Source organism: Heteronotia binoei, chromosome 2 (genome assembly GCF_032191835.1).
Source record: "Heteronotia binoei isolate CCM8104 ecotype False Entrance Well chromosome 2, APGP_CSIRO_Hbin_v1, whole genome shotgun sequence".
NCBI lineage: Eukaryota > Metazoa > Chordata > Lepidosauria > Squamata > Gekkonidae > Heteronotia > Heteronotia binoei.
Genome location: NC_083224.1, coordinates 96,766,296 through 96,791,696, shown reverse-complemented (window position 1 = coordinate 96,791,696; position 25,401 = coordinate 96,766,296). Strand labels below are relative to the sequence as shown.

Here is a 25,401-nt window from a genome sequence, read left to right as displayed (position 1 = left end):
GACGCAGAGGACGTCGGGGTGCGATCTCGTTGATTGCCCCGGATAGCCGATCTTGCCAGGCATCAACCAGGGCATCAAGGGAGTCGCAAGGGGGCCAAGGATCCCGAAGAGCCGTTTGGAACCGTTCTGGGTCCATCAGGCTCTGCGGGCGAGCCAAAATAGGCTCTCCGCCCTTACAGGGTTGTGGTAGCGTCTCCATACGAGCCTTGAGGGCTAAGTGATCCGACCATGGTATCGCCTCCGTTGCGATTTCGTTCACTTGAATCCCGGTCGCAAAGATCAGATCCAATGTGTGCCCAGCCTGGTGCGTGGGAGTCATGACAAATTGGGAGAGTCCCAGTGTCTCCATGGAAGACACTAGGTCCATCGCCTGAGTGGAGGCCGCGTCATCGGCATGGACATTGAAGTCGCCCAGGACCAAAAGCCCTGGGTACTCCAACGCCCAGCCGGACACCGCCTCCATCAGGGATGGTAAGGTGCTGGCCGGTGCGTTAGGCGGACGGTACACCAGCCAGATCACCAACCTCTCCCCGACATCCCATGCAAGGCCAACGCACTCAATACCGTCGATTTTTGGGGCCGGGAGAGCCCGGAAGGAGTAAGCCTCCCGTATGAGTACCGCCCCCCCCCGCCCCCCGGTTTAATGCGGTTGTTAAGACCGCGCGTGTTGAGGGAAACTATTTGGTAACCCAGGGCCATGACAATTGAGTGTAACAAGTCTATGTAAGAGAAAATTAGTAATGTTTGTACGAGGAAATAAAGTACTATATACTAATGTGATGTGATGTCTTCTTGTTAATAACAGTGAAATTCTCTTAGGTTTTAAATAGTTGTAACAATGCAAAAATAAACTTATATGCAGCTATAAAACTCCAAAAGCACTATAAGTGCTGTAGGTCAGAACCAGTTTTATAATGTGATACTAAGAAAACTATAAATTAACAACAAAAAGAAAACAATAAAAACAGGCACTGACTACCAGTTAAAGGAAACTTATAAGTACTTATCTGTCTACCTGTGAACCTATCACTAAAGATCCTATCTTGTCTATATGAATAATTACTATAAGATGTACACAATACCCTGGAGCTGGGTCCTATACCAATAGGGTTCCCGAGCCTTCTCCCTTTAAGAGAGGGTTAAGCTTTTTAGTAATTTAAACTGATATGCATTTCTGTCTTAGCTGCATTCTAACACTTCATGAACAGAAGAATCAACTATTTAAATGAATAATATAAATGTTAGAGTTAGAAGATAAGCAAGGTTACTTAAGTCATTTTCTGCAAAACTATTTTGGTAAACTTGCTGTTATTTGTTGCCAATGAATTCAGCAAGGAGTGTTCATGTACTTCCCGATGGTAACAAGTCTGTAGAACCCGGAGCTGGAATTTTATGCGATTTCATAAGAAAGACAGCTTTCTTTTGTTGGGTTTTGAGGATTGGTTGGAGACAGCTTCTAGTTTTAGGGCTTTGAGCAACACAAGTCCTGATAGTTTATCGTGTGCTTGTAGTAGTTTTCCCTGGTGGCAAACCGTAAGTTTTCCTGCTGTATTCCATCTGTAGTGGATCTGGGCTTCTTGGAGGTGTTGAGTTGTTGGCTTGAGTGTTTTCCTGGTGCTCAGAGCTTCTGGAGGAACGTCTGGCAAAACAAAGATTTGCATTCCTTTAAAATCCAAATAGCCTTTTTGTCTTGCAACATGCAGTATGGTATTGTGAATGCTGAGATCATGGAGCATGATCAGGATATCCCTGGGAAAATTTGTGTTAGCCGTCTGCATGGCGCCCAGTCTGTATGCTTTGTAATAGTTAGTGGTATGGATTTATCTATATGCAAAACTGAGGTCAGCCATTGCATTATCCAATCAATCAAGTTGGAAGATTGTTCTACGCCTTCTTCCACCCCACGAAATTTTAATTTTTTTTGTCTTACTGTAGATTTCACTGTTGTAATTCTGTCTTTCATCATAAAAATCTCTCCTTGGGTCTGCTTACTGTCTTCCTTGAGAAGCATACTCAGATTTATTGCCGATATAGCTGTTTGTGCAGTGGTATTTAGAGCTTCCAACAGTTCTTGCGTCGTTGGCTGAAGTAATGTTGCTATTTTGTATGAGAGGGTTTGTAATAATTCATCTTTAATTTCCTTGATGACGACTGTAGGAACATTTGAAGAGAGTCTTGGAAAGAGTCTTGCAGAGATTGTAGTGTAGAGGCTTCCACTGGAGTTTCTTCCAAGTTTTCTGTCATTCCCAGCTTTGCAGTGGCCATTTTGACAAGTTCTGGGCCGTTTGCAGGCTGATTAGCGAGCTCCAGTTTCACGCCAAAGAAAGAGCTTGGGTTTTGCTTTCTTATCTTTACCGTGGAATTTTTGTTATTGCCTGAAGGCATCCTAGGATGGCAGAGCGTGTTAGCAGTAAGTTTTCATCAGTTTATTGTGGTCTAGAGGGAGAAGGGCTCGGGAGCAGCAGGATCACACGTCTGCCATTTTGTGCGGCTACGCTCCGCCCTGCGGCTATGCTCCACCCATGTTACACTAATTAGGGTCAGTGTGGAAGGTGAAAGAACACATGTCTGGATTAATTGGCTTTGACACATGAGGGCTTAGATGAGCTGCCAAGATTTTCAAGATCTACTATGTCATCTTGATTAATCTCTGTCTCTCATTGGTCGGTCTGGAACGACAGTGAAAGGCAGGATTGCTATAACTGCACCAGCCTGAGGGCTAAGTGTGGAGATGAGAGAAAGCCTTGCTGGTTTGCCTTGCCACTCTCTCTGGTGATTCTTCCTTTGTAGGTTGCTTGAATATTGCTGGCTGGAATGCCAAGACTGTACTTATCCACATGGTAATGTACTGCCTGTCTGAATGTCTAGTTAGTGTTTATATTATATTTTTATTTTAATTTTGCACTGCCTTAATGCTTATTTTATCCTTATGACTGCTTTTTGTTAACACAATAAAAAGCCTTACTTTGTTATTGGTGTTGGTTCTGTGTGTTGCCCGTTAAAGCTCTCCAGGGATCTGGTGACCTTGGCTATCTTAATCTGTCCAACCAATCTTCTGGGTGGGGGAAGCAGCCTGCATTGGCCTTAGGGTGGGGCTGCTGACTCTCTCTATAGGACCAGGTGGGGTTCTCCTTTTCTCCCTCCTGGGGTTTGTCTGTAAAGGGAGTAGTGGCAGACTACCAAGAGGGCTGGGTACTAAACCAGCCAATATTTCCTGGGGTAGCTCCCTGGCTGAACTAGCCAGTAGTGGCTGAGTATAGCTGGAACCGGAAAACAGTTAAGGAACCTCTTCCATAACCCCTCCTCAGCTTGCAGGTGTTAAATTTTAAAAGCGGCCCTGAGAGTAGGAGTGAACTAAAGGGGGTGCTGGGGAGGTGGTTCATGACAATGTGTAACTTTATAAACTATCTTGAGTATTTTAATGAATGCAAAGGCAACTTATAATAATCAAAACTGTTGAAAGCCAATTTTATTTTCCTTGCAATCACACCTTAATAAAATAATAAGGGAGGCCTACCAGGGTCCTGAGTATCTACATGTTCTGATTCACATGACACAGTTGGATATCCCTGAAACACATATTGCATAATTATCCATTACTACATTGTTATGTTTAGTTTGGCCTCTTCCTAAACATAAAAAAGACCAAAATCATGACTACTGAGAAGAACAGAAACATCAGAATAACAGTTGACTATGAAGAGAATGAATGTGTGGAAGAATTTACTTTCTTAGGATCACTGATCAACCAAAGCAGCAAATGCAGTCCAGAAATAAAACATCAAATCATGCTGGGTTGCACAGCAATGATGAGCATGAATCAAATATGGAAGAGCAAGGTCATCAGCCTAGCAACCAAATGCAGATTAGTCTGTGCTATTATGTTCTCCATAGCAACCAATCACTGCAAAAGTTGGACCATGAAGAAACAAGACAGGAGAAAAATCGACTAATTTAAGCTGTGGTGCAGGAGAAGGCTCCTGAGCATTCCTTGGACAACAAAGGTGACAAACAAGCAAGTATTGGTGTCCATAAAACCAGACGTGCCACTGGAAGGAAAACCCACAAAACTGCAACTGACTTATTTCAGCCATGTCATGTGGAAGAACTCACTAGAAAAAGCTATTATGCTTGGATTGGTTAGCGGCAAAAGGAAACCAGACCACCAAAGAAAACAGTAGCTAAATACCATAAAAATCAACACCAGCTTGAGCATGGAACAATTCAAAAAAACAGTACAAGACTGGAAAACATGGAGAGAGCTGGCCCATAGAATCACCAAGAGTTGAACACAACTGAATGGTTAACAACAACATTCTCTGTCACATCTGCAGGATCAGGGCTGCATATGATGTAATGTTGCATTGTTTGCACTTTGTAAAACTGTATTGGAAATAAGTATATAGGAATGATTGTAGTCACATTTATAGTATATGGCTTATTTGAAAAGTTCTTGTTAGCTTTGCCTAACACCTTTGTCTGACTTCCAATTGACCATCTTCACATTACAAATACTTGGGGTTTTTTTTGGCATCTTCATTATCAAATGGTGAGCAGGAAAGGCTCCCAAGCCACAATTTGGCCACCCCTGGTCTAAAAGGTGCCACCGGACTCAAAATTCATATTAGGCTAACTTCCACATAAGTCTTTTCACCTACTAACATAATCTCCACCTTATTGGCCCTTGTCTAACCAGTTACAGAATCAGATACTTGTTCAGCATATCTGTCATGGGTGCTGGGGACCCTGCAGAAGAAGCTGAGCCTGCAGAAGAAACTGTGCCCCTGCCACCTGCACCAGTGCCCCTGCCACCGGCACCAGTGCCCCTGCCTCCTACTGGAGAAGATCCAAGCCCCCCTGCCTCGCCCTCCCGAGTGGCTCGTGTGCATGACCACCTTCGTCAGGACCTCAGGGATCGGAGGAGGGCGGCACGCTCATGAGCAAGACGCTCCCTGAGTTCTAAAAGGATCCTGGCCCCTCTAGGAGTGAGAATGCTTGAGTCTGAGTTCTAAAAGGATCCTGGCCGCCCTCTGAGTCAGCAATTAGTCCAAATGGGCAACAGACAGCAGAGGGCTATATAGCTGTGGGCTTTGGGAGAAGGCTTTGTGGAAGCAACTAGTCACTTACCTGACGTTCTAGCATCCACTTCGGCTTCTGACTTTGGCTTCTGGACCCCCTGACTTCGGCTTCTGAACCTCTGACCTGCGATACCTGGACTGTGATTTGGTTTTGGCGCTTTGAACCCTCTTTGCTCACCAGCTACAGACCTTGGACTGCCCCTGGACTTCGCCTGGCCTGGCCCCAGCTTGTGACAATATCCATAGTCTCATCCTAATTTAGATGCAGAGAAGAAACAGATCTTAGTCTTGTCAGCATACAAATGATGCATCATTCTAGACCAGGGGTGTCAAACTCATTTGTTAGGAGGGCCATATCTGACATAAATGGGACTTTGTGGAGCCGAGCCATGCATGTCCTAAAATGTAATGCCAAATAGAGGAGATATAGACTTTATAAAGGACACAGGCAAACACAATTGAAGATATTATTTTTTAACTTAAAATACAAAGATGCTAAAACTCTTGCAATATTTTGTTTAGGAAAGGTAGGAGAATAGTAGGGTTTTGCAATACAATTTCAAAAATAAAACATCAAGAAAAAGCACAAGGATCACACAGCAGAAAACTAAAAATATAAAATGCTCTCAGCCTGGGAAAACATGAAATGGCAGGGCATTTCAAGCTTCTCCACCCCACCGTCTACTCAGATTAGAAATGGCTCTCCAGTATAATATCCCCCTTTGGCTGTGGGTTCCCAAGTTAGAGTACTCAGTAGGCATTAATCCTCATGCCCATTAAAAAAAAAAGACAAAGCTGACTCAGAGCATCAATGCTTGATTTGCAATGACACAATTCCAGGAAGCTAGAGAGAGAGAGAGATTCATGCCTCTGCACACACTATAGCTGAAGCCAAAATGTACATAAGAAAACTTTATTCCAGTCTGGAAATAAAACAACAACAAAAACTGAAGAGAAATTGCCTTTCCATTCATTCATGCCCAAACTTCTGCAAATACTCCCTTTACAAGGCTAGACTCTAGTCTTGAAAACTTTGCTTGCGTACTGATGGCTTAAATAAAACAACTACTGCTGGAGTCAGTTAGAAATTCCTTAACCAAAATGAAGTAAAAGTAAAGAGAGTAAAGCAACATCAGGAGGCCACCCAATAAATGTGGCTTCGCCCCCTGAGATCTGGCAGCCTGCATTACCCATGGTTCTAGAGATTCCTACAAGCAATAAATTGTGGCCAAAGAAATACAGATTTATTCAGCTTCAACAAATGAAAATATCCCTCACCCTCCCAGTGAGCTTTATTAGGAGAAAGAAAAGTCTACTTCACAAGGCTAGCAGACTTTCCAGGAAACCAGGTTGGAGTGCAGGGTTTTTCTACTGCTCACACATAGCTTAGAAGTTTGTCCTCTCCTTTGTGAAGCCTCTTCACTCCTGAGCTGTCTTCTGTGCTTGAAGCTGTTCTCCCTTTGCCATCCAAAGCCACCATCTTCCAAAGCTGCTGCTGAATCCGTCACCGAAGCTGCCACCGCTCTCTCTCCACAGTTGCATGCTTCTTATCTACACAGCTCTCCCATCCCAGGTGTTCTTCATTTACAATGCTGTGTAGGATTTAACCCCTTGCTGTCCTGGGACTGCCATTCACATGGAGAAGGGCTGTATGGCTCACCACTTATCTCATTTCCACTACACAGCCAGCCAAGAAGCTGAGCTGGAATGCTGGCTTAGGCAGCCAGAACACTCTCCAGGCCAGCCAGAATGGCGTTCCAGTGCATTCCAGCTCAAAAAAAGCCCTGGGAGCAAGTCATTCCTGAACCTCTTCTCTAACTAGATGCAAAAGCCTTCTGAATTTTACTGGCACAATGCTGTCTCCAAAAGGCTTGAAAACTAACTCTACTTAAAGAAAACTATTCTAGGAAAGTCCATGCAGCTATGTCTTGGATATCTCTTTCCTAAATGTATAAGACACAGTGATATAGTTAAGATTCAATTATATAGTAAAGATAATAAATGGTGTTCCATTAGATCCTCAGGGAAATAATAAGTTTCTGGTATGATTTTAAAATGTTTTAAATACTTAATTCATGTATCATTGAAGGGGATGGTGCTGCAGTTATTTAGTAAATGTAAGAAATAGAACCCAGTTCATCTCTTCAAGTTATCATATTTAAAGTACATTTAAGTGGAAGTATTACAGTAGTATCCAGTACATTGCTTTTGTCAAAATCAAGATTGATAAGGAGATAAGTCCTGCCTTCCTGGCTCCCTCCTGGCTCCCTCTCCCACCTACCATGGACTGTCAGGGGTGGGTGGAGCCATCCTCCTTGGGCCTGGACTTCTGGGAAGAAGGAGGAGGCAAAATGGCAACTGTTGTTGGTGCAAGCTTTATTTTTGGGGGGAGCTGTGCTTTTGTACAGGAGGGGTTTTGGAAAGTGTGCTTTTGTACAATGTGGGGAAAATGTTTAGTGTTTTCTGCAGCAGTATTTAAAAAGGAGAGAGTAGAAATCACAAATTCCTGCCTCATAGACAGAGCAAATGTTTGCAGGGGCTTAGAGCAACAGGAATTCTCTCTTCCTGCTTGCCCCATAGAGGGGCACAGTCATTCTAAGACATGGTGTGTGCTGAGAGAAACAGAGGGTGTGTGTGTGAGAGAGATACCCTTTGCCCCTTCAGCCAGCGATAGAATGCTTCAGATTCATTTTAAAATACACAGTTACACACAGATTCCTTCAGGATTTTAGCACTTCCCAGGAAAAAACCCCTCCAGCTTCCTAAAGCAGGAGAGACAGAGAGAAACTGCACAGATAGCAAAGTTTTAAGCTGGCTTTCCCAAACATTCCTCTGAAAATGGAATGGAGAGGCTTTAATACAGACCCCCCCCTTCCCCTGAAAGAGGGAGAGACCCCAGCTCTTCTCCCTCTCATAGAGCAGGAAGTTTTTAGCATGCAAAGAGTTTTAAGCCATAAAGCAAAAGCTAGCTGCAAGCTTACCAAGCAGACCGTTTTCCCCACCTTTTTTTAAAAAAGAAAGCAAATTCCTTTTTAGCAATGTGTATTCCCCGCCAGACAACCTGCTTACTGATTGCTAGAGTTTCAACACAGTGGAGGAGGCTGAGGAGGAGAGACTGAGAAACCAACGGCCAGTCAACATAGCTCACCAGATGGTGTTTACTCCACTCTGACAGCTGAAATGGGGGTTTTAGCCACTCAGGAATCAAGGAAATACATGGTCCTTTTCACCCAATGGCAGTTTACCTTCAGTCAGCATTTCTAACGCTGAAGAGGAACCCCCCCGTCTCATTTGCTGCCGTCTCTGACTTGTTAAAATAAAACACACACACACTTTATAAATAATATTTTGCCCATCACACAGAGTCTCAGGCCGGCTCACAGTCTCCAATAGCTTTCTCCCCCACAACAAACACTCTGTGAGGCAGGTGGGTGTGAGAGAGCCCTCCTAAAAGCTGCCCTTTCAAGGACAAGCTCTGTGATAGCCCTGAAAGCCCTGACAGGTAGGCTTAGGGGAGAGACATGATTCATGTTGGGCTACCATGTGACACCTCTAGAGATGCCTCCGGTGGAGGAGAACCTTGTGGTATTGTTTTTAGGGTACTGGGGGGTACCCCCAAACCTAAAAACCCACAGTTGTGTGGGGCTTAATGAAAAACAGCATTTTTAAAATATCTGTAGGAAAACTTTTTGGGGTCAGACCCTGCAAGATAGACCTAGGTGCACCCGGTCTTCCCAGGACTGTCCCAGAAACATTTATGCGTGCCAATGAATCTGCAGACCCCGGCAAAAATTGAAGAGGAAAGTGTTCAGCTCTTCTGTTGCTGTTGGGTTCTGTGCATAGAAGAAGCAGTTGGTGAAAAAATGGTCCCTATGGAGACAGATGGGCTCACGGTCATGAACGGTCATGAAGAAATACAGTCTGTGCAGGCAAAGGGGCCAGAGGATGAAAACCAGAAGAAGCCAGAGTGAAGGGAGGTTTTTCTGTTATTTGTATATTGGCTCTCTAATAAAAATACTCTCATTGTGGCAAAAGAGACCGAAGCATCATGGCTCAAACCCAGGATATTTTAAATGAGATTTATTATACCCCTGGCGAGGCTGGGAGCTTGGGGGGCATTGAAGCACTCTTTCAGGTCGCCTCTAAAAGGGGGCATAGATTGGGCAGAGAAGAGGTAAAAGGGTGGCTGAATGATCAAGATGCTTATGCCCTGCATAAACTGGCCAGGGTGCATTTCAAAAGAAACAAGGTAATTGTGGGTGATTTTGATGAACAGTGGCATGATGTAATATTTCAATTACAACGGGGGCTACAAATACATTCTAACGGTGATAGACATCCTGTCTAAATACGAATGGGCTGTGCCTCTAAAAGATAAAGGAGCAGAGGTAGCATCCGCTTTTTAAAGCATTTTTAGGGGGTTGGGGAGGGTCCCTCAGAAGCTATATACAGACAGGGGCAAAGAGTTTCTCAATAAAAAAATGGCTGCCCTGTTAAAACAACACAGAGTTCACTATTTTGTCACCAAAAATGAACTTAAGGGCTCTGTGGTGGAGAGATTTAACAGAATTTTAAAAACCAAGATGTGGAGGTATTTTATGGCCAATAACACTTTTAAGTATATGGATGTGTTGCAAGATCTAATCAAAAGCTATAACCACAGCTACCACAAAACTATTCAGGCACGGCCTGTCGATGTCAAGCCCTCTAATGCGCTTACTGTGTGGAGACGTGTGTATGGTGTATGGTGCAGTCCTGGGGAGGGGGGCATTTGACCTGGAGGAGTTGAAAAGGTGACTTGCTGGAAAGACAGAACATACAAGATAGAGAAAATTATAAAAACCTGGACAAACAAGAAACAGAAGCTGTTCTTAGTGAAGTGGAAGGGGTGGCCACCCAAATTTAACAGCTGAGTCCCCGCCAAAGACATCACTGGACAGGATGGATGATGATGGGTTTTATATCACGCTCCCAAGCAACGCGTCTAAGGACCTATTTCCTGAAAATGCCAGTTCAGCTTTCACGGTGCACTTGTTTAAACCTCTGGATTTGAGGGGAGAGTGGGAAGTAAGGTCGATGGCAATTCAGTACCCCTGCACCTGGTACACTATCAGTAAGCCTCAGATGTTCCAAATCTGTACCGAGACTACTTGAAATGAATTCCAAATGAAGCATGGTTATTACGAAGATATCCACCATATAGTAGATGCCATGCACACCGCTGTACGGAAACATCCCGACACACCACCCGATGTGCATTTCCTTTATGACCAAACATCGGGGAAAACTAGATTTGTCGGCCAAAGTATTACACACTTCATTGTGGGTGACAAATTAGTGCTGCTGCTGGGGACTCCCCCCTAACACCCTGTTCAAAAACATTCACCATGCCACGGATATTACCAAAGCGTTTAATTCTCTGTACCTATATACAGATATCATAGAACACCAGCTGGTAGGGGACACCTCAGCGCCCCTTTTGCGCTGTGTCCCGATAAGAGGGAATACCCATGATTTTATCACAGTCATCTATGATGAGCCCCACTACATTCCCGTCAACAAGCAGCATATTGAAACAATCCGCATAGAAATAAAGACGGATCAGAACCAACACGTGTCATTCCATTACGGCAAGGTCATCGTAAGGTTGCACTTACGACCATGGAAAAAATGGTGATTATGAAAGATTATGGGGACCCTGCAATTACCATTCTCAAGCTGGTTACGCCCTTCCTGGATTTCATGGTGCACCCATAATGTACGGGGCAGGCATAGGAGGGATTTTCCAGAGGCTTTTCCAAATGGCTGTACCGCTTTTTAAAAAAGGGGTGGACATTGTTAAGCCACACTTGAAATCTGCAGCCCACAATATTGCTTAAGATGTTGTGAGCCACGTAACAGAGTTATGAATAAACTTGACCCCCCAGGAGGGATCGAACTTTCTGTATCTTAAAAGAAGGGGTGGACTTAAAAAAAATGGGCTACTACACACAGGGGCCCCCCAGGTCTCGTTAATACAAGCCGCGGGGGCCCCAAGAAGCAGAAGGCCCTGAGGAAGAGGGGAAAGAAGAGGAAGAAGAAATGGGCTCCTCACGGGAGACTCAAAGACGTTTTATAAGTGGCCATGGCTTTCATTCACTGTGGCTCAGAAGAGTGTGTAAAGTCTGAACTTGATCTGTTCCAGATAGCCCCGACACAGACCTGCATTGAGAAAAGCCTGTATATCAAGTTCCCACCCCATCACAGGATCTGCACCTCTAGATTTCTACATAGCTGGTAATGGGGAAGATTACCTCGATTTAAGCAATACTCTCCTCTATGTGAAATGTAAAAGTACTCAAGAAGACGGTACCGACCTCTCAGCTGATGCCAGAGTGGCGCATGTGGACTACCCGATCGCATCCATCTTCAATCAACTGGACGTGACCATCAGTGATCGTCTGATCAGTCAGAGCAATAATTGCTACCCCTATAGGGCAATGATTGAAACCCTGCTCAACTACAGCGGGGAAACCCTAGCCACACAATTTTCAGCAGGTGGTTTTTATAAGGATATGGAGGGACAGCACGAGTCCACCATCCTGGCAAACCCCCTCAACAAAGGGTTTGCCAAGAGTGCAGAACTAACGGCCAAGAGCAGGGTGATAGACTTTTTAGGTCATCTCCATGGAGACCTATTTTTTTTTCAAGAAAAACTGCTACTAAATGTTGTGGATGTGAAAATCAAACTAACCCGCAGCAGGGACACCTTCTGCCTGATAAGTGGTGTGGGAGATGGGATACGTTTAAAGCTCCAGATGGATTCCGCCTCTCTCTTTGAGAAAAAGTGAGGGTATCCTCGGGTGTCCGTCTGGCCCATGCTGAAGCACTGTTGATTTCCACCGCAAAATACCCTGTGGATCGTTTCAGCATGAAAGTGTTCAGTATCTCAGCAGGAGTCCGTGTAAGCAACCAAGACAACTTGTTTTTGGGTCAGCTCCCCAAAATAGTGGTCATGGGTCTGGTGGACGACACTTTCAGCAGCAGCTTCACCAAAAACACTTTCCACTTTAAAGATTACTACATTAACTTTGCAGCCCTATATGTGGTTGGGGAGCAGATCCCCCCAAGCCCTTCCAGCCCGACTTCGGTGTGGGGAACAACATGAGAGAATACAGGAGTTTGATGCAAACAGTGGGGAAGCATCTTCAGGATAGACCGCCCCTAACAGATCATGACGAGAATGGGAATGGGCACACTCTGTTTGCCTTTGACCTCTCTCCCGATCAAGAGTGTGCCGACCATTAGTCCCTCATCAAAATGGCGAACCTGAGAGCTGAAATATGCTTTGCGGCAGCACTTCCCCAAATGGTGAATTTGATTGTGTACAGGGTGTTTGACAGTGTCATTGAGATCAACCAAAACCGCAATGTGCTCTTTGACTACATGTAACATGGATACGGTCCAGCTAACACGTGCCTTACTAGACAATCCTCACACCCAAAAAAGCTTCTTGGCCATCTTCCCCAGCGATCAGCTCCCTGCAAAAAGAGTGGCATGGAGCCCCACCTCTTTAGTGGTGAACACCCACCCCCACTACCTCCCAGGAGAGCACTGACTGGAGATCTTCCTCCCCGAAGAGTTTTTTGACTCTTGCGGGAATGAGCCAGCTAATCGAATTTTCCCTCCTTCCATTATGGACTTTTTAAACAAGAACTCTAACGAGACCCTTTTCCACTGGAGGAGGCTCCAAGGACCCGCATCCACAACATGTGGTCACCACTGTTTGTTTTTTCTGCACCACCGATGCAGGGGGTGCCCCTTTAACAGTGTTGTGAAGATGTATTCCCTCAACCCTAACCAGAATGACCGGATGGTCATGGGTTTTGTGAATAGCACCCAGAAGAATTTGAGGACTTTACCAAACATGTACACCCGTGCTCAATCCTTTGTTTCTAGCAATCCCTAATAAAAATCTATTGAAACCTTAACATGTGTAAACATGTCTTTTTAAAAACAACAACAACAACAACACAGAGACAACAGTTTGATTTTTAAAAATTTATTCTTCATTAGTCAACCACCTTGATACTCTTGGTTTTTTTCTTTTAGAAGAAATAAGGAGGGGTGAAACTTTTTTTTAGAAGAAATTACAGGCGTGCACTTTAAAACTAGAGACAGAGGGTTTTTCAGGTCTTCCAACATTTTTCTGGTAGCAGGGGTGCCGTCCACTGAAGAGGGGACATTGAGTTCGGCCAGGGCCCTCATAAATACATCCATGCCTTTAGGCCGGGAGACAGAAAAAGGAGGCCTAGTCTGAGTAATAGCCTTCACCAAGTCTAGCAAGTGGCTTCCAGCAACCAGCGCCCCTCTATAAATAAAAGTTGCCCTTTCATCCCAAGAGGCTATTTCTTTGTTTTGGTTCATTTTCTTCAAGCACATGGGCATTGTTTCTGTATCTCGACGGTAGATTCTCTAGCACCTCTTCAAAAACGATTGGATTTTTTTCATCAGTGCCCACTGCTAATACGGGTTGGGGGAGATATAGATTCAACTTTGTTTTCTCTTCTTCCCCCATTCTGATGTGGGTTAGATATTTCTGGAGAGAACCGTAGAGCCTGGCCTTATCGCATTCTGTCAAGTCCCCACATTCTAGAACGGCTTTCATCTCCTGTCTAGAGAGTGTATAGCCGTGTGCCTGATGGGCTCTACCTTCAGGGGCTGTGGGTGAGATAGGCATTCTAATTGCTGGCTAGCGACCAGGTACATCTTCTCCGCATGCTCCATCAGGAAGGGGTTAGAAAGCTGGTAATCAGGGGCAGTGCAAAACCCAGCAGATACTCTAAAAAAGCCACCCTGTTGTCTCACCAGCTCCTTCTTCCTTGTAAGAGGGGTCTTAGAGCTGCTCGGAGATTTAATGATGGCCTGTTTTTTTTTTGCAGGACTGTTTTCTGTTGTAGAGAGAGGGGTAGGACACTTTTCAGTGCATTTAGAGATATCTCCGCAATGGCCTTGATGAGGTTGTTGGGAGCAGCTGCCAAAATAGCCTTCCTTAGGGGAGGGGGAGATTTGGAGACTAGTTTCAAAAGAGCCCCATTTCTTTTTAAGCAGGCTGACATGCTTCCACAGTCTCTCCTTAAAAGGCTCTCCTTTTAAGGGGGGAACAGGCCTGTACGAAGTCTGTAAGCTTCCAGCATGGTTGTGTTTAAATCCACCACCAGGTACCCGAAGGGCTTTGATGTGGTATCTTCATAACCCTCCATAAAAAAGGCAGCTTTCCTCGGGTACATCTGCCCGGCCAGAGTCGCTATTTGTAATTTATCTCTGGAGTTTTTAAATAACCATGCACTTGGTGTTCAGAGCTATGGTTCTGCTGCTCTTACCCTGGCAGAATAAATTTTGCACAATGTAAATAATACTCAGATTTCTGCGATGGATGTATTTAGTAAAAGCACTTTCCATTTCACTGCTACCAGAAGCACAGGCCATCAGATTGTCCACAACAACCAGGTTTATTTTATTAGGAGGTAACAGTTCATCATCATTCAAATTGGAGGGCAAACCCAAATTTTATACAAATTTTATAAAAGCATAGCGTTTGAGCAATTATTCATACAATGGTTGCCAGCATTAATAAAACCACGCAATATTTTCAGGCATTACAGAAAGCGTAGATTTTGCATTCAAGAGTAAATTTTTAATAAAATAACTTTTTCCACAATTGCTGGGACCTGCTAGGATGGTTGACCAAGGGTGACTCCACCTTGTATCTATTTCAGTACCCATAGAGCAGACTCTTAAAATCCTCCCTGAGGACCTGTTTGTTGTAAACCACCTTCTGAGTTTTTTTAAGAAGTTTTGTAATAATGACAAAATTCTGTTTGTCTCTGACGATGCCCGGGTGACTCACTGTGATCTCACCTGGCTCAGAGTCGGAAATGTGCGTAAAAACCAAATCCTTCAAACTGTCAAAATGGATCTTTTCTCTGTTAGCGGCATTCAGAGTAACACCCTTTACTTTCAGACACACTTCCCCTCCTGACAGCTTGTATCCGTAAGTCTTAGGACCCGCTGAAACAAACTCTGTTATATACTGCCCTGCGGGAACCTCACTCGTCAACTGACCTAGATAATCTCCCAGAGGTGGGTTCAAGTCACCAGGTCGGCTCACAAAGATCATGGAATCAGTATCGGAGTACAAGCACCTCTCACCTAAACATATGTAACTGGGAGATGTCAAAAGCTCCTTAGTGTGTTTCCAAGACACACAGGCGGCATCCTCACTGATAAAACTGCTCATGGCAACTTCGTAATTGTTTGAAAATAGCAACTCGAAATAACATCTCTCTCAAATTGTGGATCTCTCACAATTTCAGTGGTTGGCAAGTTTGTTCTCTGTGCAAATTTACCCCACAGAGAATTGAGAAAACAATTTAGCGATCTGGCGCTTTGCGGGGTTGGGGCAGATATGCTCGGGGTGGAGAAGGACCCCCTCCTTTTTATAAAAATCTGCAATGTATTTCTCTTTATCACCCTCTGTCACACACCAGTCAGGGTAGCCTGAAGATTCCTGTTTCTGTCTGAGATGTCTTTTAATGTATTTTGCAAACAACTGATTTGGATTTGTCCTTGAAATGCCAGACCTCAAAGATTTTCACAATCTGATAACCTTTCTCCACAGCCCTCTGCAATTCTGCTGCAACCCATGTGCCCACTAGAGACTTCTCCTCATCAGTATGGGTGCAGGTTTCCTGCTGTTTTGTTTTGGCACAGGTCCTGCACAGTGTAAAAAACAGCTTCCTGTCCATCTTGGAAGGCAACACCGGGTAGAATAGCTCTCTCGGGAGATAGACCTTAGCCAATCCAAAATATTCTGTCAGAGGCGCAAAATTATTCTGGATGATCTCGGGGTGGCCTAGAGGGTATGTTTTCCTAGCATTCACAAAGGGGTACAGGCTGGTGAAATCATAGCAGTGGATCTCCTCCCCTTCCACTGCTTTGTAGTAGAGGGTAATGGCGTTAGTGTGCCCCCCCCCCCCAATAGGGCATCTCTAGGAACCAGAGGTTCGGGAAACTGAACTGATTTTAAAAAGGCTTTCACAGACTCATCTGAGTTTTTAAAGTGATTCCCTCATGTTCCCAGATGCTCCTGACTTCAAATCCCATGCTTTTAAGGTCATTACTCCTCTGCCTGGTATTACAATAAAGGTATTGAAATGGTTTCCCAGTTGCCTTGTTGATTTTGAAAGGATCATAGCATTGGGTGCAGCCGTGCCAGAAGCATCCGTTAAATTTAAAGGCTGTTCTTTTACCATCCACCACCGCATACCCATCTAGGGAATACTTCCCCACCTTAAATTCACCCCCCTTCAGCACGTGGTAAATTTGGATCTTTTCAGAGTGCTCTGAGTAACAGAGCCACTGAATTGAAGAAGATGAAAACCTCTTTGTTTGCCTGTCATAACCATTGGGAGGGGGAATGGCCACAGAGAGAGGCTGCAGAAAATTAAACCTGTACATGGCTAAACAGACCCCCGCTAGGGTGAGATATTGCAGGGGATCTATGGAGAGAGTGTCCTGAGATGTCATGTTCATAATCTCAGAATGGTACAGAGTACAAGCTTGTTCCAAAATGTTCACATCTTGTTGGCAATAAAAAGCTAGTTCTTTTTGGAGATCAAAGATATTAAAATGGTTTTCCTCGTGCCATTTTAAGAAATCCTCCCTTTTTTGGGGCATCATCTGGTCTACCCCGTAGTATTTGGGCTCTGATAATGGCCCCACATAAGACTGATTTTCCTCTGTGTTGAAAAAATGAGGAAAATACCCCTTACTGTGGGCAAACCCGAGAGCTTTCGGCAGCTTAGAGAGGGCAGTGGGGAGATGGTTCACATAGTCGATGTCCAGGCTTTTTATACTCACACACATCAGCTTTCCCCCAATGGCAACTAGCTCAAGATCCATCCGCTCTTCAATTAGCTGTTTAACGATAAAGTAAGAATTGTAGGCCTTGGAGTTATGGGCAATAAAGGTCGTTTCTCTAAACTGCTTCTTGGAAGTAATTGTTTTCACAAACTCATACACACGTTTTCCCCCTAAATTCCCAACTTTGACCAGCTATGCGGCATTCTTTGACTTGGTCAAAAGCTTTAGGAAAAACGTAGTTGGGCTTGTGGTCCTCACCATCTTGAGTGCATTCAAAATCATAAAATATGTACTTTGCTGAAACAGGCAGCTCTTTCAGAGGCTCTAAGTAACACAGGTCGTGAAAATCCTCACCTTCCTCCAGCACCCCACCACATTGTCTACAGACCCTCCCCCTGCACTCTTTATATTGGTGGTTCATGTCGACATAAGACTACATTTTTTACACCAAACCCTGGAGGGACAGGCAATTTCAACCTTGGCTGCCAGCTCCCCATGAAGTTTTAAGCAAAATTCGCTGCTACAGTAGAAACAGCAGTTGGGACATTTCTGAGGGGTACCGCTGATGTTTTTACATTCAGAGGTCCCACACATTCTGCAAAATAAAGAACAATCATGCTTGTGGTGGTACAGGGTGTGACTATGCTTACCGAAATTCCGATATCCCATGAACCCCTGAACATTCAATATGCCAAGATAATGATCTTGATACAAAAGCATAAAATGGGTCTCAGGATATTTCAGGGACTGTGTTTTAAATATGCTCCACCCCTTTACTGAGCACAGTACCACCTGGATGTTCACTTTTAAATGCTCCTCAACAAATGATATGTCATTGAGACCCACTTGTTTCTGATCAGACCACCCCAGTTCGGCATGTAATTTCTTAGTGGCCTCTAAGACTTCTGCATCGGTAGAACTCTCTGCTCTTTTCATAACACCCATTAGCCCCACCGCAAAACAGAGGTTGTCATAATAGGAATAATCTCCCAAAAACCTGCGTTTTTGTCAACAATTAAACTGTAAGGAATAGACTTGATTTTCCGGCATGCACCACCACCACCCCTGGGAGGTTTAGATATGGCCACAATTAAACGCAGAGTATTGTTGCGCAGAACCTCCCTGTTACTTTGGAGCATTTAACTACAAAATCCAGAAAATCAGAAGCAATTAGCTGATTTTTTTTTTAAATGAAAAGAGCGGATTTTGTAGTTCCCTACCCCCAAGCCTTAATTGAACATAGTCACCCTCCTCTATGCGTCCATTTATCTCATCCAAAACCTCCTGAACCTCGTGTGTTAAAGCTTCAATGGCCTAAGCAAAGGAACGCACATGTTCTAAATTGACAGATCAGAACTCCTCGCTGATTACCAGGGATCTGAATCTATCGTAGGGTCTTTGCCACCCTCTGACACACTCCACATAGACTTCTGGAGGCGGTGGGGAGGCTGCTTCCATCACCCCCTTTCCCCCTACCCTGTCAGAGCTAGCAGAGACTTCTGGAGTTGATGGGGAGGCTGCTTCCAACTCCTTCTCCTCCTCTCCCCCCACTCCATCAGAATTAACAGAGCCTTCTGGGGGTGGTGGGGAGGTGTCTGATGCCACAGTGACATTCTCTGGCAGACCCCCCCCCCCCCTGCATGCTGGGGATCCCGTGCTTAGATTTTTCATTCATCTGGGCAACATAATTCTCAACAAATTGATTGTAGTTCCAGTATTTTGCATCCAAAATAAATTTTTCAGCTTCCATCATGAGGATGTATTTTCTTAATTCAATACTCTCTCGGTCTATCATGCTCTCATGAGTATTTATCTCCGTCATGAACTCAGAGATCACTTGGCCGAATTCCTTGTGGTTTTTTGGATCAGGACCCTCTCAGGCATAGTCTGGCAAAGGACGGTTCTGGGGGTTGTGGTTGACCAATGTGGAAGAGGTTCCAGGAAAAATATATAGTTGAAACTATATAGTGGAAACTTTACCCTTCCCCCCACTGTTTAAGAAGTTTAAAAATCTAAAATTAATTTATCCCCTCCAACTACACATGCAGGTACAATTTTGGTCACCACACCACAAAAAAGACTTTATAACTTGGAGAAATGCTGCCTGAGGGTGGCAGGATAGAGAAAATGTACCTTTCTCCCTTTCTCACAAGAACTCAATGACCTATGGAATTCAGCGCTACAGGAGGTCGTGGCAGACTTCAAAGGGAGATTGAATAAACATGTGGTGTTTGCTCTGGAACCAGTATCCTGGCCCCACTATGTGACACAGAATGCAGGCCTCATCCTACATGGTTGTTCTTAACTAACTTTAATTTATTCCTCTCCTGCATTTTTGGTTGACTCTTTAGGTTGCACCAGACACACAAGAACATAAAAGTACAAGAATTGTGTTAAACATTGGCTATTTACCCTAAACACAATGGTCAAGTTGTTTAAGAACTTTTAAAAATCTTACCAGGTTCCACAGCTGGTTCAGGAATAGGCCAGGCTGTCACATGTTGGTCAGCTGTACCAGGTATAGAAGCCATTTGTTGGAAGGTATCTGGTGGTTGCTGGGGACTGGCCCTTGCCAAATGAGCAGTCTGAAGTTGTGGGAGTCTGGCAGGAATAGAAGTCACCTGCAGGGGATTGGCACTGCCCACTGAAATTGGCATTTCCACTGTTAAAAAAGAAAGGAAATTAATCCTTTGAACTCAATGCCATAGAGTCTACCCTTTTTCTCCAGGGAAGCTTGGGATCTCCAGGGTCTGCCTGGAGGTCCCTGCTTGTCTCACTCTCCACATTTTAAAAAAACCTCTGCATAAAGTGCCACAATTGTGTTAAAAATTACTTATGAGGCTTTACCCCACAATGGCCAAACTGTTTAAGAACTTTTAAAATTCTTACCAGGTTCCACAGCTGGTTCTGGAACAGGCCAGGCTGTCACATGTTGGTCAGCTGTACCAGGTATAGAAGCCAATTGCTGGGGATTGGCACTGCCCACTGAAATTGGCATTTCCACTGTTAAAAAGAAAGGACATTCATCCTTTGAACTTAAGCCATAGAGTCTACCCTTTTTCTCCAGGGAAGCTGGAGATCTCCTGGCTCTGCCTGGAGGATAGCAACATTGCACATACCCTCATTCTTAGTGATGTAGAGATCTTCTGCAGAAAATTGGAAAGCATCTGTGGCATAGACAATGTTGTGAACAGGCCCCTGTGTGCTCATTTCTCCACTTAGAATGTCTGTAGACAGAAAATATAAGTGGACTGAGAAATAAAAGAACTCTGGCACCCATTTGCATTTAAAATTTTTTTGAAACAACGGCATGACACATACTTTCAGAATCCTCAAACAGCTGCTGCTTTGGGGGGAGGTCCATGCTGAAATTTTGTTGCACAGAAATCCTGGAAAGCTGCAGGCTTGTTTAAAATGCCACTGTCTGCAAGCCCCCTTTTATCCTCGTGGTAGGCCCTTGCCCATACTTATCTATGCAGTCCAAGACAACTCTGTGCCTGCTCTGCAGGGGGGCTGTGCCAGATGTTTTCCACACAACTCTATGCAGACTTTAATTTTTATTTTTAAAAGCATCTGAGCAGCCATTATGCAAACATTTAAAATTGTGAAACGTGTAGTTTTTTATTGTTTCATTCAGAGCCCATTTTTTGGTTTGATTCCCCAACCCTGCCACTTGCAACTGCTGGAATGGCCATGGGTCACCCTTGGCTATCACAGGGCTTGTCCTTGAAAGGGCTGCTTTCAGGAGGGCTCTCTCACACCCGCCTGCCTCACAGAATGTTTGTTACAGGGGAGGAAACTAATGTGAGCCGCTCTGAGAGTCTGTGTGGTGGGCAGAATATAAATCTTATTATTATTTATAAAGTGTGTGCATTTTTTATTTTAACAAGTCAGAGACAGCAGCAAACGCGAGGGGAGGTATTCCTCTTCAGCGTTAGAAATGCTGGTTGAAGGGTGCAGCTGCCACTGGCTGAAAAGATCCACGTGATTCACTGCTTTCTGATTGGCTAAAACCCCCATTTCAGCCGGGGTAAATTCTGTCTGGTGAGCTACGTTGATTGGCCCAGGCTTCTTAGTCCTACCCTAGCAGCAGCGTGCTTGTTCAGCTGACTCTGTTAAGCAGGGCATCTGGCGGGGAATACACATTGCTGAAAAGGAATTTGCTTTCTTTTAGGAGAAAAGGTGGGGAAAACAGTCTGTTTGGTAAGCTTGCAGCTAGCTTTTGCTTTATGGCTTAAAACTCTTTGCATGCTAAAAACTTCCTGCTCTATGAGACGGAGACGAGCTGGGGTCTCTCCCTCTTTTGGGAGAAGGTGTGTGTGGGGGGGCTGTATTAAAGCCTCTCCATTCCATTTTCAGAGGAATGTTTGGGAAAGGCGTCTTAAAATTTTGCTATCTCTGCAGTTTCTCTCTGTCTCTCCTGCTTTAGGAAGCTGGAGGGCTTTTTCCTGGGAAGTGCTAAAATCCTGAAGGAACCTCAGGAAGGAGAGGCCTGGAGATTTCCAGGAATTTGTGATTTCAGTCCTTTTCAAATAGTGCTGCAAAAATAGTTTCAAAAGCACAAGTTTGTACTAAGCATTATAATAACTCCACAATGTACAAAAGCACACTTTCCAAAATATAAGCTGCAAAAGCACAAGTTTAAACCCATTTCCATTGTACAAAAGAACAGACCACAAAAATACAGTTTGTACCAAACAATTTTTCACCTAATTAAAAAACCCCCCACAGTAGTCATGTTGCCTCCTCCTTGTACCCAGCAGCCCAGACCCCAGGGGGATGGCTCCACCCCTGACCATTCCAGGTGGGAGGGGGGAGCCAGGAGGGATGGGGAAAACAGGAGGGAGCCAGGAAGGTGGGACTTATCTCCTCATCAAATCTTGATTTTGACAAAAGCAATGTACTAGATACTACTTATTACATATGGTTTCAGCCCACAATAACTTTGACAGCCACTGTGATATGACAGTCAGCGCTTCAGGGGAGGATCTGCCACACCCAGGTTCTTACTGTGGAAGCTGACTGATTTTGGACCAGTCATAGACTTTCAGCCTAACCTATCTCACAAGGTTGTGAAAATCAAAAGGGGGAGAGGAAAATTATGTAAACTGCTTTGGTTCCAGCTGTGGAGAAAGAGTGGGATGGGGGGAGGAGATGGAAAGCTGAAGTCAGAGGGGCAGATAAAAATTGGTTAATGGTTGGCTGCGAAGGAGAGAGGGTTACCAAGGTTGGAAATTCTTGGAGATTTGAGGAATGGAGCCTGGAGAAGGTGGGGTTTGAGGATGAGTGGGAACTCAGACAGATACAATGTGATAGACTCCACCCCCAAAACTAGCCAATTCCTCTTGCAGAACCATTGTTGCCAATCTCCAGGTGAGCTAGCGTAAGCACTGTATGGAACAGACTTCTATATTGATTCAAACTCAAAAAAATGACGATGCAGTTCAAAAAAAATTTTTTTTTTCAATATCACAGTGTCTCAAGTATTTTCATTTATTAGAAAAGTGTGCCTACTGTCACCAAATACGTGTAGACATTCAATTCATCATATGTATTAATTCAAACTACACAATATGAAAGCTATGAATTAATATTGTGTGGTTTGAATTGATACACTACACCTGGAGGGTTGCTATTTAGTAACTGTTGGTGGAATGTATTAGAAAAGTGATTGTTGGAAGTGCAAGAGAAATGCAGTCTTTGAGACTGGAAGAGGAAATGTTATAATTGTGAGTATGGCTGTATAGCTTTATTATTTTATGAGATGTGATAACCCTTGGTATATTTTCTATTAAAAGTATTATTATGTATTTTGTCATAGGAACAAGTTAAGGCTTGGATAAAGCTTCCAGCGAAACAGGGACTCAGACTGGTTTTGCCTGTCAGCTTTTGGCTTTGATGGAGGCTGTAATATGCTGAAAGAGGATCCACTTACAGTCATCCTTCATTGATTTATGATGCATATGATGGATTGAATGTCCACATGTATTTGGTAACAGTAGTCACACTTTTCTAATAAATGAAGATACTTTAGACACTTTGATATTGAAATTTTTTTTTAACTGCATCATATTTTTTTTGAGTTTGAATCAATATAGAAGTCTGTTCCATACGGTGCTTACGCTTGTTCCTCAGCTCCACATCCCGTGTGACTCTTTTTTGGTTGCCTAATCTCCAGGTGAGGCTTGGAGATAACTCAGAACTACAACTGCTCTTCAGATGGGCAGATATCAGTTCCCCTGGAGAAAATAGTACACTTGGAGTCATTATACCCTGCTGAGGTCAGGACCCCACAACAGCCAATTTGATGTGGCAGTTGGCATTTCAGAGAAGGGACTGCCAGACCCAGCTTCTTGCTGTGGAAGCTGACTGGGTGATTTTGGACCAGTCACAGACTTTCAGCCTAACATGCCTCACAGGGTTGTTGTGCAGATCAAAAGGGGGAAGAGAAGAATGATGTAAGTTGCTTTAGTCCCCAGTGCAAAGAAAGACTGCACTTTTCCTAGATAGCAGGGAGGGGAGAGTGGGGAGAAGATGGAAAGCCATCTGCCCTCATTGATTTTGCCCCCAATCCTTCTTTCTCAAGATAACCCCTTCTCTGATAACCTACCCTACATTTCTCTACTTTCTCCATTTCCCTTTCCAACAGCTGCCTTCTCAAAATACCTTGCCTCCCTCTCAGGGCCGGCCTGACGCCCTGGGGTGCCCTAGGCAGACTTGTTGCCTGGCGCCCCCCCAAAGCGCCCTCCTGTGGCTCTGCGCCCCTCCCCTCCTCCCCACGTGTCAATTGCAATGCTGGAACTGGCTCTAACGCTGCATTCCGACAATCTAACCCCCCCCCCCGACGATGACTCGCTCGGCAGGTAAAATCGTGCTGCGGGGCCTTGCTTGCACTCTGTCCTGGATGCGAGAGGAGTCAGCAACAGCGAGGACGCCCTTTCAGGATGCCTGTCCGGACAGATTGCAAGCAAGGCCTCGCAGCGCGGTTTTACCTGCTGGAGGGAGGAGGCGCGGTGGGGAGGAGAGGAAGTGTGGCGGGGAGGCACAGTGGGGAGGTGCAGCGCGGAGGCGAAGGGAAGGGAGGGGCAGTGGGCGGCAATGGCAGTTGGTGGTGGCGGGGCAAGGAGGCAGGCAAACTAGGTGCTTGCCTGGGGCACTGGGAGGGAGGGGGTGGGGAGCTGAATTTTCTGCCCCCAACCTCCCGGCGCCCTAGGCAACCGTCTAGTTTGCCTAGTGGGAGAGCCGGCCCTGCTCCCTCTATCTTTCCCTTCCCTCCCCAGCCCCCCCACCAAAGCCATGAAACTCACCCAAAGCTAATTTCTAGCACCCATTGTATTTCTCCTCACAACAGGCCTTATTACCAGTAATTTAATAAACCTCTATCATGCCCGCCTCTGGTTGTCTTTCTAAACTGAAAAGTCCTGGACTCGTCAGCCTTTTCATATAGAAAAGTGCTCCAAACCCTTAATCATCTTGGTTGCCTTCTTCTGTACTTTTTCCAACTGTACAATGTTCTTTTTGCCATATGGTCACCAGAACTGCAAAAAAGAGCCCCGTGGTGCAGAGTGTTAAAGCTGCAGTACTGCAGTCCTAAGCTCTGCTCATGACTTGAGTTCGATCCCCAGTGGAAGCTGGGTTTTCAGGTAGCCGGATCGAGGTTGACTCAGCTTTCCATCCTTCTGAGGTTGGTAAAATGAGTACCCAGCTTGCTGGGGGGAAAGCGTAGATGACTGGGGAAGGCAATGGCAAACTACCCCGTAAAAAAGTCTGCTGTGAAAACTTGAAAGCAACATCACCCCAGAGTCGGAAATGACTGTTGCTTGCACAGGGGAACTTTCCTTTCCACCAGAACTGCACAAATGTGGTTCTGTGCATCAGAACTGCACAAATGTGGTTGCAGCCCAAATCTATACTGGCTATTACAGTTATGTCTATTTAGTTTCCTTTCCTAATAATCCCCAGTGCAAGGTTTACCTTTTTGACTTTTGTGGCACACTGGATTGACATTTTCACTGAGCTTTCCACTATGATTCCAAGGTCCCCTTCCCCCTCAGTTCCAGCAAGCTCAGACCGCATTAGCATACACCTAAAATTGGGATTTTTTTTGCTCCAACCTACATCACCTTAGACTTACCAACACTGAACTTAATTTACCATAGGGTTTTACAACCAGTATTAGGAGACAAAGATTAAACAGTGTCCTATCTAAAACATTTAAGAGGCTAGAGATGAGTTCACTGAGATAATTTACCATGCTGTTGCCCATTCACCCAATTTGTGGAGATCCTGTTAGAGCTCTTCACAGTCGACCTTGGTTTTCAACATCCTAAATAATTCTGTGCCACCAGAAAACTTGGTTCCCAATAAGCTGTAAACAAAATAGAGCGCCCACCCTAATACAGATCCTAGTGAGAACCCA

General features: G+C 44.6%; 1 protein-coding gene across 1 annotated transcript in view; it reads left to right on the top strand.

Annotated features, from left to right (window-relative positions):
* Positions 1-25,401, top strand: part of ERI3 (ERI1 exoribonuclease family member 3) — a 790,890-nt gene that overhangs the window by 301,803 nt on the left and 463,686 nt on the right. The gene's annotated exons all lie outside the window — the stretch shown is intronic.